This window comes from Nicotiana tabacum, chromosome 1, assembly GCF_000715075.1.
Source record: "Nicotiana tabacum cultivar K326 chromosome 1, ASM71507v2, whole genome shotgun sequence".
Taxonomy (NCBI): Eukaryota; Viridiplantae; Streptophyta; class Magnoliopsida; order Solanales; family Solanaceae; genus Nicotiana; species Nicotiana tabacum.
In genome coordinates, this window is record NC_134080.1 from 163,261,971 (window position 1) to 163,267,513 (window position 5,543).

The window sequence follows — 5,543 nt, forward strand, 5'->3', positions numbered from 1 at the left end:
TTGATGGAAAGAAATTACCATATATTAGGAGTCCCTAGGGCAATTATAATTTATGGAGAAGTTCCTAGGGCTAAAGTATTTGCGTAAGAGTCCCTAGCCTACCTATAAATACGTCTGTGACTCCATCAGTCTGGCATCGTACGATAGACACATACTAGAAGACTCCTTAGATTTTCTCTCAAGGTTCTTCCAAGGTACATTCCTATTAATATTCCGCTGCGTTGGCTATGTGTTTGTATTCGAATTTCAACGTGTGGTATCAGAGCTTGCCTTTACCTGTGTTGTTTAGTATCTTGGTTTACTAGTGTAATAAAGTTAGTAAATTCTATGCACGGGTTGTAACCTCTGCCCACAGGAAGGTCTAGAATTTACTATGAATTGGTATTTTACGCGATTCACCTTTGATGGATTGTACTTTATAGTTTATGTATGTTTATCCTTGTTTTGCAGTATTTACAGCTTTTCCTACCGCTATTTTTAATGAGAATGCTCGAATTCCAATGCTTTCTGGTGACAATTTTACTGAATGGAAGGAGAAAGTCCTTCTCACTTTAGGATGATCGGATCTAGACCTGGCACTCCGTGTGGATGAACCACCTATTCCCATGGAATCAAGTATGCCAGCAGCTATGGCTAATTATGAGCGGTGGGAGCGATCTAATCGCTTAAGTTTAATGCTCATAAAGCTCACATAAGCCAAAGCATTAGGGGTTCTATCCCTAATACCGATAAGATCAAAGCTTACATGAAGGCAATTCATGAACAATTCGTAAGCTTTGACAAGGCATTGGCCAGCACCCCTAAGAAGAGACTCTCAAGTATGACTTTTGACAGAAGTCGTACAGTGCGTGAGCATATTATGGAGATGAGAGACATTGCTACTAAACTCAAGTCCCTTGAGGTTGATATGTCTGAACCATTTCTTGTGCATTTCATTCTCAACTCACTTCCTGCGAAATATAGTCCGTTCAAGATTTCTTACAACACACATAAGGATAAATGATCAATCAATGAAATTTTGACCATGTGTGTTCAAAAAGAAGAGAGGTTGAAGCATGAGACACCTGAAAGTGTTAACATGGTGAATCATGGTAAGAGAAATGCAAAGAAGGTCAAAAGTGTTCCCATGAAGAAGAAAAACACCTTTGACAAAGATACTTGTCGTTTCTGTAAGAAGAAGGGACACTGGAAGAAGGATTGCCTGAAATACAAGAAATAACTTGAGAAGAAAGGTAATTTTACCTTTGTATGTTATGAATCTAATTTTACTGAAGTTTCTGATAATACATGGTGGATTGATTTTGGTGCTACAATTCACATTGCCAAAATCATGCAGGGCTTTCTAACTCAGAGGAAGCCGATAGGAAGTGAACAATACGTCTATTCTGGCAATAGGACACGTTCACGTGTGGAAGGCGTGGGGACTTATAGGCTCATTTTGAAGGATAGTTTTCACTTAGATTTAGAAAATAGTTTTTATGTCCCAGAATATTCTAGAAATTTAATTTCTCTTTCAAGACTATCGATTAGTGGATATGATTTGAATTTTTATTATCCTTCTGTGAAACTTTTGAAAGATAATAAAGTTATTAGTTTTGGAAATTTGAATGGAAATTTAAATAAACTTGAGCTAGACCCCACATTTGAATGCAATGTTTTAACTTTGCATGATAAAGAAATTGGCACTAAGCGGTGTATTATCAATGAGAACTCATCTAGTCTTTGGCACAAGATATTGGGACACATCTCTATTGATAGAGTCAAAAGGTTAGTTAATGATGGAGTTCCAAAAGCTCTTGATTTTTCTAACTTTGGGACTTGTGTGGACTGCATAAAGAGTAAGCAGACCAACAAATCAACTAAAGGTGCCAAAATGAGTTCCTAATTACTCGAGATCATACATACAGACATATGTGGACATTTTCCTACCCCTTACTTGAATGGTGAGAGATATTTTATTTAGTTTATTGATGACTATTCAAGATATATGTATCTCTATTTTCTGTTTAACAAATCAGAAGCACTTGATGCTTTTAAAGTTTACAAAACAGAAGTAGAAAAACAAACTGGTGCTCAGATCAAAATTGTAAGATCTGATAGGGGTGGAGAATATTATGGTAGGTACACAGATAAGGGACAAGTTAAGGGTCCATTTGCCGAGTTCCTTGAAAGTGAAGGTATAATTTCTCAATATACCATGTCAGGAATACCACAACAAAATGGTGTGGCAGAAAGAAGGAACCAGACATTAATGGATATGGTAAGAAGCATGATTAGCAGATCAAGTTTACCTTTATCCTTATGGAGTGAAGCCTTAAAAACGGCTGTGTATATTTTAAATAGGGTTCCATCCAAGGCTGTCCCCAAGACACCTTTTGATTTATGGAAAGGATGGAAACCTAGTTTAAATCATTTACACGTTTGGGTATGTCCAACAAAAGTGAGGGTTTATAACCCACAACTAAAGAAGTTGGTTGAAAGAACAATAAGCAGTTATTTTATAGGTTATGCAGTTAACTCTAATGGATTTAGGTTTTATTGTCCTTCTCATTCTCCTAAAATTGTTGAATCTAGAAACGTTAAATTTCTTGAGGAACATGAAGAAAGTGCAAGTGGTTTGACTCAAAGGTTGGAGTTGGAAGAAACAAGGGAACCACCTGTGGTACCTTTATATATTGGGAACTTGAATGTTGCTCAGAAAAATTCTCATGAATTATCTGAACACCAACAAGTTCAAGAGCCACCCCCACTTGAGGAGCCGCATGGAGATCAACCCGCTTTACCTGAATCCACTGTTGATACCCAATTTTTCCCTATATATTTCTAAATATACAAAAATACTTTCAAAATATCATATGTGTGCATATATAAGTATGTCCAAATGCTTTATTATTTTTCCTTAATTTTTAAAGATTTTTAAACCAATTTATTTCCCTATTTTTATTCATAAAAACAATAATAATTACCAAAATTAGCATTTTGATGATTCATTTATTGGATTCTCATATTTATGCCAAAATATAGCTACGATAATTTTTGCATATTTTTACAAATTTATTTAGTATTTTTAAAGCCAAATTGCATATAATTATAATATTAGCCTCTTTTAAGATTTAATTGCGTTTACATTTATATAAATTAAGTCCAGTATTTTAAAATTGATAATTATAGGTTATAAAACATTCTAGTACTTTCAATTTAATTCCAAAACTGATTTTGCTGTATTTATAAAATAAATGGGGAAAAATGGTTATTTAAAATCTAGCCAGATTTCATTTCAATTTTAGCTAATTTGAACCCCAATTTGAACCCAATTTACCCCGACCCAATTTCAAATTAAACTGACCCTTTACCCGTTTAAATGACCCAACTCGGGTTTCCCACCTAACCACTTTAATTTTAGATCAACGGCTCCTATTACCCCTTACCATTTTTAACCCAAACCAACCCCTAAACCTAATTCATTTCTCACCTACCGCCGCCCTTGAATCCCCTTCTCTCTCAACTCTCTCTAAAACTCTCATGAACCCTAGCCGCCGCCCTCTCACCCCACCCTGATATCTACCTAATCCATGGCCTTCCATGGTCATTTGAGACCTGTACCAGCCTTTCATGGCTTCTATGTGTTTGTTCTTGTGGTTTCATGGCCAGACCTTGAAGGAGCCTGGTCCAGCCCTTGTTCGATTTCAGTTCATGGCTCTTCTCCGGTCATCCTTGACCTTTTCTCCGGCCGACCATGGCCGTTCGAGTCAGAACCTTGACTCTCCTGGTTAGATCGATAACTTTCAGGGTCTTTCTCACCTTTTCTGGGTTTTTCGAAACCCTACTCTTTAAGATCTTTTAACTTTCTTTCTAATATGCTTTAGATCTATGAACCTTGAACTTTTAAACATTTTCTCGAAGTTTCTTTAACTTTGCTTTCAAAATGACTCTTCATCTTTTCCGATTAGGGTTTTTCTTTTAAGTTATTTCAAAATCTCTTCTTTGATTTTAACATATTTGTGATTCTGCTATGTTTTGCTTGTGTTGTTCTTCTATCTGAGTTAGCATGTTGAAAACCTTAATTTCTTTTGGGTCTCAATCGAGTCCTGAAGATGTTTGTTAGATGTGTGCTTGTTTGTTTAAACTCTTGCTTGACTTGTCTGTTTACCATCTTTTAAACTCGTTTATTGCTGAAAACCCTAGGTCTTCTTGGCCTGGAACTATTTGTTTAAGCATGCACATGATGCGATTAAAGTTCTTTGTTTCTGGCTATTTTCTTTATGAGGTTATTTGATTCTGAGTTTTAGTATCCTTTAAACTCAATTGTTGTTGAAACCCTAACTTTTTCAAGAGGTTTCCTCACTTGTTACTATGAGACCTTTACTCGCTTTTGACTCTCTTCTTTGCTTTGGCTATATGTGTGAGCCCTGACTATCTACTGAACCGTATGCTTATTCCTGCTGCTATTGTATGCTGTTTCTTTTGCCAATAGGTTTGGCCTCGTATGTCTGATGTATTGTTCACTCTATTTATATGCTGGAGTTTCTTCCTTGATAGATCTTCATCTTATGATTGATTTCTAAAGCATTTCCTTTATGAACCCTAATTTCACTCGCATGTTCAAAGCTGATTGATTCTTTTCCTTTACTGTAATATTTACCTTGCTGATTTCTTTCCCAAAATAAGCATATCTCTGTACTGAGACTTGATTGCTTACTTAATGGTTTTACTACTCCTTTTATGGCAACAATCAGTCTGCTTACAAACTGATTTTCTTTCCTTATTTTGAATCTGTCACTACCGTTAAACAGTGATTCCTTAATTAAAGGGAATCACTTGTGTAATTGATTCTGACATATTATTGTTTCCATGTTTATATCTTATTACTTTTCCTTCACTCGTTTTCAAAAACTATAAATACCCTGCACCCCTCTTCTTTAAAAAAAAAAAGACGAACACTTGAGTTCAGAACACACACTTCACTCAAAACTCTCTCTCTTTTCTCTATTACTACTTGTGTTGCTGCCTTACCTAGCCGGCTGAAAGCCAAGGCTAGGCTGTGGGAAATTTGCTTACTTTCTTTCTGCATTTGCTTCTTTACTAGTATGTTCTAATTAATCTTCAGCATCAACAACAACATGTTTCTTTACTATTTCTTGCACTCTTGCCTGTTTCCTGCTTGTGTTTAATCGAGTTCCATTATTAAGCATGCTGTGATCTGCCCCTTCCTCTTCTTAATTAACGTTTTTCTAATGTTTGAACTCTGTCAGTCACCTATGATGACATATGAATCCCAAACCCCCATATCCCCTATGTGTTTGTATTCCTTGGTTGGTTTGAGGGCATGTCAACATTAGACATTGCTGTGCATGACCCAAACCCGACCCTCCCTAGATCATATGCTTCGTATCCTCTCTATGTGTTGTGTCCTTTGGCTAGTTTATGGGCATGCCATCATCACTTATTGCTGTGCATGTCCAGATTTGACCCCTCCCAGGGTCATATGCTACCTGCAATGTATTTCCAAACCCCTGCTCCCTTTGAGCAATTACTGATGCTGT